The following is an 11270-nucleotide window of genomic DNA, read 5'->3' on the forward strand; positions in this document are numbered from 1 at the left end:
TGATAAATTTCTCATTCCCATTCTCCTGGCCTCTCCCCATAAGCCCTGATCCCTTTGTATTCCAATATTGTTTGGATTGGATTTGTTTATTGTCACATGTACCGAGGTACAGTGAAAAGTATTTTTCTGCGAGCAGCTCAACAGATCATTAAGTACATGAGAAGAAAAGGGAATAAAAGAAAATACATAATAGGGCAACACAACATATACAATGTAACTACAAAAGCACTGGCATCGGATGAAGCATACAGGGTGTAGTGTTCATGAAATCAGTCCATAAGAGGGTCATTTAGGAGTCTGGTGACAGTGGGGAAGAAGCTGTTTTTGAGTCTGTTCGTGCGTGTTCTCAGACTTCTGTATCTCCTGCCCGATGGAAGAAGTTGGAAGAGTGGGTAAGCCCGGTGGGAGGGATCTTTGATTATACTGCCCGCTTTCTCCAGGCAGCGGGAGGTGTAGATGGAGTCAATGGATGGGAGGCAGGTTTGTGTGATGGACTGGGCGGTGTTCACGACTCTCTGAAGTTTCTTGCGGTCCTGGGCCGAGCAGTTGCCATACCAGGCTGTGATGCAGCCTGATAGGATGCTTTCTATGGTGCATCTGTAAAAGTTGGTAAGAGTCAATGTGGACATGCTGAATTTCCTTAGTTTCCTGAGGAAGTATAGGCGCTGTTGTGCTTTCTTGGTGGTAGCGTCGACGTGGGTGGACCAGGACAGAGTTTTGGAGATGTGCACCCCTAGGAATTTGAAACTGCTAACCATCTCCACCTCCACCTCCATCTAACCATCTCTGCTAACTTGAAACTGCTAACCATCTCCATCTCCACCTGTTGATGCTGACAGGGGTGTACAGTACTTTGCTTCCTGAAGCCAATTACCAGCTCTTTAGTTTTGCTGGCATTGAGGGAGAGATTGTTGTCGCTACACCACTCCACTAGGTTCTCTATCTCCCCCCTGTATTCGGACTCATCGTTATTCGAGATCCGGCCCACTATGGTCGTATCGTCAGCAAACGTGTAGATGGAGTTGGAACCAAGTTTTGCCACGCAGTCGTGTGTGTACAGGGAGTAGAGTAGGGGGCTAAGTACGCAGCCTTGCGGGGCGCCGGTGTTCAGGACTATTGTGGAGGAGGTGTTGTTGTTCATTCTTACTGATTGTGGTCTGTTGGTCAGAAAATCGAGGATCCAGTTGCAGAGTGAGGAGCCAAGCCCTAGGTTTTGGAGCTTTGATATGAGCTTGGCTGGGATTATGGTGTTGAAGGCGGAGTTGTAGTCAATAAATAGGAGTCTAATGTAGGAGTCCTTGTTTTCGAGATGCTCTAGGGATGAGTATAGGGCCAGGGAAATGGTGTCTGATGTGGACCGGTTGCAGTGGTATGCGAATTGCAGTGGATCAAGGTGTTCTGGGAGTATGGAGGTGATGCGCTTCATGATCAACCTCTCGAAGCACTCCATTACGACTGAAGTCAGGGCCACTGGTCGGTAGTCATTGAGGCACGTTGCCTGGTTCTTCTTTGGTACCGGTATGATTAATACATGATTCATTTATGTTGATTCACGTGGGCAGCACGTTAACACTGCTGCTTCACAGCGCCAGGGATCTGGATTCGATTCCCGGCTTGGGTCACTGTCTGTGCAGAGTCAGCACTTTCTCCCCGTGTCTGCATAGGTTTCCTCCAGGTCCTCCGGTTTCCTCCCACAAGTCCCAAAAACGTGCTTGTTAGGTGAATTGGACATCCTGAGTTCTCCCTCTGTACCCGAACAGACGCTGGAGTGTGGCGACTGGGGAGATTTTCACAGCAACTTCATTGCAGTGTTAGTGTAAGCCTACTTGTGACATTGATAAAGTTTCATAGAATTTATCATAGAATTTACAGTGCAGAAGGAGGCCATTCAGCCCATCGAGTCTGCACTGGCTCTTGGAAAGAGCACCCTACCCAAGGTTACACCTCCACCCTATCCCCATAACCCAGTAACCCCACCCAACACTAAGGGCAATTTTGGACACTAAGGGCAATTTATCATGGCCAATCCACCTAACCTGCACATCTTTGGACTGTGGGAGGAAACCGGAGCCCCGGAGGAAACCCACGCACACACGGGGAGGATGTGCAGACTCCGCACAGACAGTGACCCAAGCCGGAATCGAACCTGGGACCCTGGAGCTGTGAAGCAATTGTGCTATCGTGCTGCCCTTTGCTTATTGTCACAAGTAGGCTTCAATGAAGTTACTGTGAAAAGCCCCTGGTTGCCACATTCCAGCGGCTGTTCGGGGAGGCCGGTTTTATTTATTTGGTTTATTATTTGTTTGATTTTTTTTTTTAAAGTGAATCCTTATCCTGCAATTTAATCCATGGAAGTCCAACAGTGCAGATGGAGGCTATTCGACCTATCGAGTCTGCACTGACCCTCTGAAAGAGTACCCTACTTAGGTCTTATCTCCGTAACCTCAGTTAGCCTGCATTAGCACAGTGGGCTAAGTAGCTGGCTTGTAATGCAGAACAATGCCAGCAGCGCAGGTTCAATTCCTGTACCGGCCCCCCCCCCCCCCAAACAGGTGCCGGAATGTGGCGACTAGGGGCTTTTCACAGTAACTTCATTGAAGCCTACTTGTGACAATAAGCTATTATTATTATTATATCCTTAGACACCAAGGGGTAATTGTAACATGGTCAATCCACCTAACATGCACGTCTTTGCACACCAAGAGGCAATTATAGCATGGCCAATCCACCTAACCTGCAAATCTTTGGACACTGAAGGAGTATTTTTCACACAGCCAATCTACCTAACCTGCGAATCTTTGGACAGTTGGGGTTCTCTGGAAATGTGTTTATTTTCAGGTTATTGGTCCCTACGGAGATTGTAGCAACATTAATATGTCTAGTTCTTGTATGGTACATATTAAATATATTATTTATGGCTATGCAGTAAAGTTAATTTATAATTATTTCTATTCTGTAAGATAGTACCAAAGCTACATTACATATTTCCAGCCAGTTAGTACAGTAGAGAAGGAGTCCATTCAGCCCCTCAAGTCCATGCTGACTCTGTGCAGAAAATCTCATCAGTCCCATTCCCCCTCTATATCCTCATTCATCTGTAGGTTTATTTCCTTGAATATCCATTTTTGAATTTTTGATCAACTCCTCTTCCAACACCCTCGGAGACGGTGAGTTCCATATAATGATCACTCACTGCCAAAATAAATGTCGCCTTCAAACCACCTCTGTGTATCTAATGAAGTAATATCTCACACATTCTTGAGCCCACTAAAATGCACTTATAAATTTAGACCAACTACTTGCATGAAGATTTTCAGATCTCTGTGTGCTGAAAAGGAAGTAGTGAGCATGAATCTAGATAAATGGCACCTTGAGAATTGGAAGTGTGTATATTAGGTACAGCAGAGTGAGAATGAACAGAGAGTGTGTGAGACGGTGATTGACAACTTTTGGGGGAAAAGAAAGGAAAGAATTTTCCATAGAAACTAAAATTATCTGTTCTGAATTTTTATCCTGGATTTACAGTGATGACTTTTGGAAAAACTATTTTTACAGGATATCAGAAGGGAAGGATTTTCAGACACAAATCTAAAAACAAATGTCATGCCGCGATCTGACACAGCCAATCGATTCATTGAGAGCTGAATATCATCAGATTTTGAATCTAGAGTGCAAAATGTTTCTGTGTCAAAAGATTTTAATCATCAGTGACTGGAAAAGCACCGAGACACACACACGCTCGAACGAGAGTGTTCCAGTGAACTGACTGTGGAAAAAACTTTAACCAGTTACATAGCCTGAAGAAATATCACACCATTCACAGCGAGGAGAAACCATACACATGTTCCATGTGTGGACAATGCTGCAACTGATTGTCAAACCTGGAGAGACACAAGGACACCCACATGATGGAGAAACTGTGGAAATGTAAGGACTGTGGGAAGGGATTTCTGTTCCCGTCTGCTCTTGAAACCCATCGACGCATTCACACTGGAGAGAGACCGTTTACCTGCTCTGTCTGTGGAAAGGGATTCAGTGATTCATCCACCCTGCGAAAACATCAGCATGTGCACACCAAGAAAAGGCCGTTCACCTGCTCTGAGTGTGGGAAGGGATTCAGGGATTCATCACACCTGCTGACACACCGGCGGGTTCACACTGGGGAGAGGCCATTCACCTGCTCTGACTGTGGCAAGGGATTCAGGAATTCATCACACCTGCAGACACACCAGCGAGTTCACACCGGGGAGAGGCCATTCACCTGCTCTGCATGTGGGAAGGGATTCAGTCAGTCTTGCAACTTGATTGTTCACCAACGCGTTCACACCGGGGAGAGGCCATTCACCTGCCCCGAATGTGGGAAGGGATTCAGCGATCCATCTGCCCTACAGAGACACCAACTTGTTCACACTGGGGAGAAGCCATTCACCTGCTCAGTGTGTGGGAAGGGATTCACTCAATTATCCAACCTGCTGAGACACTGGCGAGTTCACAAGTGATTCCATTGGCTGGATTCTGCTGTTAATCACATTCAGGACTGAACCGTGTTCTTTCTGACAGTTGGTGAAGAGGGAGGATCAGAGAGTTTATTTCTGCTGGACTGGCCGGTTTCATGACTTTGCTTCCAGGGGGCTGATACTCTTTGAGCCTGGGAATCCACATTTCCACTCATTTAGCCCATCACGTTCCTGCTGGTTCCGCGAGAACAATTCAGTGAGTTCCATTTTCCTGTTCCATCCTGGTAAGTGTATTTTCCACAAGTGTCCTTTCTAAATTATTCCATCATCTCTGTTTCTCCCACACTCATGGGGCGTGTATTCCAGGTCATTACCACTCACTTGAGAGGCAGACAAAACGAAGAGGTTAGGAGGTGGCCATTCTGCCCATCCTGATCATGCTGCCTGTTTGAAAGAGCTACCCAGCCCGGGGAAATTTCTTGAGATATATGCAGGTGAGGGCGTGTACTAGACAACAGGTGAGGGAATTTCCGTTGCTCCCGACACAGGGGATACAGGACAGGGTGCTTTCAGGGGTGTGGGTCGGAGAGGGCAAGGTGTCAGAGATTTACCGAGAGATGAGGGAAGAGGGGGAGGAGTCGGTGGGCGAACTAAAAGGAAAGTGGGAAGAAGAACTAGGGGAGGAGATAGAGGAGGGTATGTGGGCTGATGCCCTAAGCAGGGTAAATTCCTCTTCCTCATGCGCCAGGCTTAGCCTGATTCAATTTAAGGTGCTACATAGAGCACACATAACGGGAGCAAGATTGAGCAGGTTCTTTGGAGTGGAGGACAAATGTGGGAGGTGTGGCGGGAGCCCGGCAAACCACGCACACATGTTTTGGGCGTGCCCGGCACTGGAAGGGTATTGGAAGGGAGTGACGGGAGTGATTTCGCGGGTGGTGAAGGCCCGGGTCAAACCAGGCTGGGGGTTAGCTCTATTTGGAGTTGCGGAAGAGCCGGGAGTGCAGGAGGCGAAAGAGGCTGACGTTGTGGCCTTTGCGTCCCTAGTAGCCCGGCGCAGGATCCTACTCATGTGGAAGGAGGCGAAACCCCCCGGACTGGAGGCCTGGGTAAATGATATGGCGGGGTTCATTAAACTGGAGCAGATAAAGTTTGCCCTGAGAGGATCGGCTCAAGGGTTCACCAGGCGGTGGCAGCCATTTCTCGACTACCTAGGGGAACGTTAGAGGGAAGACAGATGACCAGCAGCAGCAACCCAGGGGGAGGGGGGGGGGGGTTTAGTTTAGGTCAAAGATAAAGGGGTTTTGTTACTTGTGTATTGTTAAAAATTTCTGTATTGTTATTGTTGCGTTTGCTTTGTAAGAGGGGAAAAATTGTTGTTTGGGAAAAAAAATTTCAATAAAACATATTTTTTAAAAAAAAGAAAGAGCTACCCAGTTAATCCCTTTTCCCTGCAATTTTCATTTCCTTTCTTTTGGAAAACAGTCTCGCAATGCAGGCAGCGGATTCCAAATCACAAAACTTCACTGTTTTCAAACAAATAATTCAGGAGAAAGTGTGTTTGGATTTCAACATGGTGTCAAAGACATGGTCATTTTATAAAATTAAAACATGAATCTTTATTAATGACTAAATGTACCATATGCAAATTTGTGGCCAATTGAAAAAAAATGCATTTCTATTACACCTCTCACGACCGCAGGACTTCCCAAAGCATTTTGCAGCCCATGGAGTACTTTTGAAGTGGAGTCACTGTTGCAATGTGGGAAAATGTAGGGAGGCCTGGGGAGTCATTTTTAGTTTTAAAAATCAATCTTGTTCATACTGTATTCATACTGTATTCATTGTTATAAGTAACAAGGTCAAGGAAGCCCTTTTAATCGGTCCATTCAGGCCTCTCCCGTTCCACGTGATCAGCCTCACGAGGGGGCTACCTGCCCCCCTCCCGTGTCGACTAGCCATCACCTTCTCTTTTTTTTTTATTAAATATTTTATTGAAAATTTTTGGTCAACCAACACAGTACATTGTGCATCCTTTACACAATATTATAACAACACAAATAACAATGACCTATTTTATAAACAAAAAATGAATAAATAATAAATAACAAAAATGAAAACTAGCCCTAATTGGCAACTGCCTTGTCACAAGTAACACTCTCCAAAAATATAATTTAACAGTCCAATATATAATTATCTGTAGCAACGACCTATACATACTATACAGTATATATTAACAACCCTGATAGTCCTTCTGGTTCCTCCTCTCCCCCCCCCCCCCCCACCCCTCCCCCGCCCCCCCCCCCCCCCTGATCCTGGGCTGCTGCTGCTGCCTTCTTTTTCCCATTCCGTCTATCTTTCTGCGAGGTATTCGACGAACGGTTGCCACCGCCTGGTGAACCCTTGAGCCGACCCCCTTAGGACGAACTTAATCCGCTCTAGCTTTATAAACCCCGCCATGTCATTTATCCAGGTCTCCACCCCCGGGGGCTTGGCTTCTTTCCACATTAGCAATATCCTGCGCCGGGCTACTAGGGACGCAAAGGCCAAAACATCGGCCTCTCTCGCCTCCTGCACTCCCGGCTCTTGTGCAACCCCAAATATAGCCAACCCCCAGCTTGGTTCGACCCGGACTCCTACTACTTTTGAAAGCACCTTTGTCACCCCCATCCAAAACCCCTGTAGTGCCGGGCATGACCAAAACATATGGGTATGATTCGCTGGGCTTCTCGAGCACCTCGCACACCTATCCTCCACCCCAAAAAATTTACTGAGCCGTGTTCCAGTCATATGTGCCCTGTGTAATACCTTAAACTGAATCAGGCTTAGCCTGGCGCACGAGGACTACGAGTTTACCCTGTTTAGGGCATCTGCCCACAGCCCCTCCTCGATCTCCTCCCCTAGCTCTTCTTCCCATTTCCCTTTTAGTTCGTCCACCATAGTCTCCCCTTCGTCCCTCATTTCCCTATATATATCCGACACCTTACCATCCCCCACCCATTTCTTTGAGATGACTCTGTCCTGCACCTCTTGTGTCGGGAGCTGCGGGAATTCCCTCACCTGTTGCCTCGCAAAAGCCCTCAATTGCATGTACCTGAATGCATTCCCTTGGGGCAACCCATATTTCTCGGTCAGCGCTCCCAGACTTGCGAACTTCCCGTCCACAAATAGATCTTTCAGTTGCGTTATTCCTGCTCTTTGCCACATTCCATATCCCCCATCCATTCCCCCCGGGGCAAACCTATGGTTGTTTCTTATCGGGGACCCCCCCAATGCTCCGGTCTTTCCCCTATGTCGTCTCCACTGTCCCCAAATCTTCAGTGTAGCTACCACCACCGGGCTCGTGGTGTAGTTCCTCGGTGAGAACGGCAATGGGGCTGTCACCATAGCCTGCAGGCTGGTCCCCCTACAGGACGCCCTCTCTAATCTCTTCCACGCCGCTCCCTCCTCCTCTCCCATCCACTTACTCACCATTGAAATATTAGCGGCCCAATAATACTCACTTAGGCTCGGTAATGCCAGCCCCCCCCTATCCCTACTACGCTGTAAGAATCCCTTCCTCACTCTCGGAGTCTTCCCGGCCCAAACAAAACCCATGATGCTCTTTTCTATCCTTTTAAAAAAAGCCTTCGTGATCACCACCGGGAGGCACTGAAACACAAAGAGGAATCTCGGGAGGACCACCATCTTAACCGCCTGCACCCTCCCTGCCATTGACAGTGCTACCATATCCCATCTCTTGAAATCTTCCTCCATCTGTTCTACCAACCGCGTTAAATTTAGCCTGTGCAATGTGCCCCAATTCTTAGCTATCTGGATCCCCAGGTAACGAAAGTCTCTTGTTACCTTCCTCAACGGTAGGTCTTCTATTTCTCTACTCTGCTCCCCTGGATGCACCACAAACAGCTCACTCTTCCCCATGTTCAATTTATACCCTGAAAAATCCCCAAACTCCCCAAGTATCCGCATTATTTCTGGCATCCCCTCCGCCGGATCCGCCACATATAGTAGCAGATCATCCGCATATAAAGATACCCAGTGTTCTTCTCCTCCCCTAAGTATTCCCCTCCATCTCTTGGAACCTCTCAGCGCTATCGCCAGGGGCTCAATCGCCAGTGCAAACAGTAATGGGGACAGAGGACATCCCTGCCTTGTCCCTCTATGGAGCCGAAAATATGCCGATCCCCGTCCATTCGTGACCACACTCGCCACTGGGGCCCTATACAACAGCTGCACCCATCTAACATACCCCTCTCCAAAACCAAATCTCCTCAACACCTCCCACAGATAATCCCATTCCACTCTATCAAATGCTTTCTCGGCATCCATCGCCACTACTATCTCCGTTTCACCCTCTGGTGGGGCCATCATCATTACCCCTAACAGCCTCCGTATATTCGTGTTCAGCTGTCTCCCCTTCACAAACCCAGTTTGGTCCTCGTGAACCACCCCCGGGACACATTCCTCTATTCTCATTGCCATTACCTTGGCCAGGACCTTGGCATCCACATTTAGGAGGGAAATTGGTCTGTAGGACCCGCATTGTAGCGGATCCTTTTCCTTCTTTAAGAGAAGCGATATCGTTGCTTCAGACATAGTCGGGGGCAGTTGTCCCCTTTCCTTTGCCTCGTTAAAGGTCCTCGTCAGTACCGGGGCGAGCAAGTCCAAATACTTTCTGTAAAATTCAACTGGGAATCCGTCCGGTCCCGGGGCCTTTCCCGTCTGCATGTTCCTAATTCCTTTCACCACTTCTTCTACCGTGATCTGTGCTCCCAGTCCCACCCTTTCCTGCTCTTCCACCTTGGGAATTTCCAGCCGATCCAAAAAATCCATCATTCTCTCCCTCCCATCCGGGGTTGAGCTTCATACAATTTTTTATAAAATGTCTTGAACACTTCATTCACTCTCTCCGCCCCCCGCTCCATCTCTCCTTCCTCATCCCTCACTCCCCCTATTTCCCTCGCTGCTCCCCTTTTCCTCAATTGGTGTGCCAGCAATCTGCTCGCCTTCTCCCCATATTCATACTGTACACCCTGCGCCTTCCTCCATTGTGCCTCTGCAGTGCCTGTAGTCAGCAAGTCAAATTCCACATGCAGCCTTTGCCTTTCCCTGTACAGTCCCTCCTCCGGTGCTTCCGCATATTGTCTGTCCACCCTCAAAAGTTCTTGCAGCAACCGCTCCCGTTCCTTACTCTCCTGCTTCCCTTTATGTGCCCTTATTGATATCAGCACCCCCTAACCACCGCCTTCAACGCCTCCCAGACCACTCCCACCTGAACCTCCCCATTGTCATTGAGTTCCAAGTACTTTTCAATACATCCCTCACCCTTAGGCACACCCCCTCATCCGCCATTAGTCCCATGTCCATTCTCCAGGGTGGGCGCCCTCCTGTTTCCTCCCCTATCTCCAAGTCTACCCAGTGTGGGGCATGATCCGAAATGGCTATAGCCGTATATTCCGTTCCCCTCACCTTCAGGATCAATGCCCTACCCAACACAAAAAAGTCTATGCGCGAATAGACTTTATGGACATAGGAGAAAAACGAGAACTCCTTACTCCTAGGTCTACTGAATCTCCACGGGTCCACACCTCCCATCTGCTCCATAAAATCCTTAAGCACCTTGGCTGCTGCCGGCCTCCTACCAGTCCTGGACTTCGACCTATCCAGCCTTGGTTCCAACACCGTGTTAAAGTCTCCCCCCATTATCAGCTTTCCCGTCTCTAGGTCCGGGATGCGTCCTAGCATTCGCCTCATAAAGTTGGCATCATCCCAGTTCGGGGCATACACGTTTACCAAAACCACCATCTCTCCCTGTAATTTGCCACTCACCATCACGTATCTGCCCCCGTTATCCACCACTATAGTCTTTGCCTCGAACATTACCCGCTTCCCCACTAATATAGCCACCCCCCTGTTTTTCGCATCCAGCCCTGAATGGAACACCTGCCCCACCCATCCTTTACGCAGCCTAACCTGGTCTATCAGTTTCAGGTGCGTTTCCTGTAACATAACCACATCTGCTTTAAGTTTCTTAAGGTGTGCGAGTACTCGTGCCCTCTTTATCGGCCCGTTGAGCCCTCTCACGTTCCACGTGATCAGCCGAGTTGGGGGGCTTCCCACCACCCCCCCCCCCTTGCCGGTTAGCCATCATCTTTTTCCAGCTTCTCACCCAGTTCCCACGCAGCTGTATCTCCCCCAAGCGGTGCCCCCCCGCCCATCCTCTCCCGTACCCACTCCCCCCTTTCCCCAGCAGCAGCAACCCAGTAATTCCCCCCTCCCACCCCCCCCCCCCCCGCTAGACCCCCCGCTAGCGTAATTACTCCCCCCATGTTGCTCCCAGAAGTCAGCAAACTCTGGCTGACCTCGGCTTCCCCCCGTGACCTCGGCTCGCACTGTGCGACGCCCCCTCCTTCCTGCTTCTCTATTCCCGCCATAATTATCAGAGCGCGGGAACCAAGCCCGCGCCTCTCCCTCGGCCCCGCCTCCCATGGCCAACGCCCCATCTCCTCTCCCTCCCCACCTCCCCCATCACCACCTGTGGGAGAAAGAAAAGTTACCATACCGCAGGATTAGAACATAAAACCCCTCTTTGCCCCCCCCCCATTCGCCCCACCACTTTGTCCAAACGTTCTTTTTCATAATCCACTCATTCCAGTTTTTCTTCTACAATAAAAGTCCACGCTTCATCCGCCGTCTCAATGTAGTGGTGCCTCCCTTGATATGTGACCCACAGTCTTGCCGGTTGCAGCATTCCAAATTTTATCTTCCTTTTGTGAAGTACCGCCTTGGCCCGATTAAAGCTCGCCCCCCTTC

The 11270-nt window shown here is 48.9% G+C and overlaps 1 protein-coding gene across 1 annotated transcript in view; it reads left to right on the plus strand.

Annotated features, from left to right (window-relative positions):
- The first annotated feature begins 4498 nt into the window (after positions 1 to 4498).
- Positions 4499 to 11270, plus strand: part of LOC140418534 (uncharacterized) — an 80777-nt gene continuing 74005 nt past the window's right edge. Inside the window, exon 1 of the mRNA XM_072502018.1 lies at positions 4499 to 4741. The gene's annotated coding sequence lies outside the window, so the exon portion shown is untranslated. The remainder of the gene's footprint in view (positions 4742 to 11270) is intronic.

This window comes from Scyliorhinus torazame, chromosome 5 (genome assembly GCF_047496885.1).
Source record: "Scyliorhinus torazame isolate Kashiwa2021f chromosome 5, sScyTor2.1, whole genome shotgun sequence".
Lineage (NCBI taxonomy): Eukaryota > Metazoa > Chordata > Chondrichthyes > Carcharhiniformes > Scyliorhinidae > Scyliorhinus > Scyliorhinus torazame.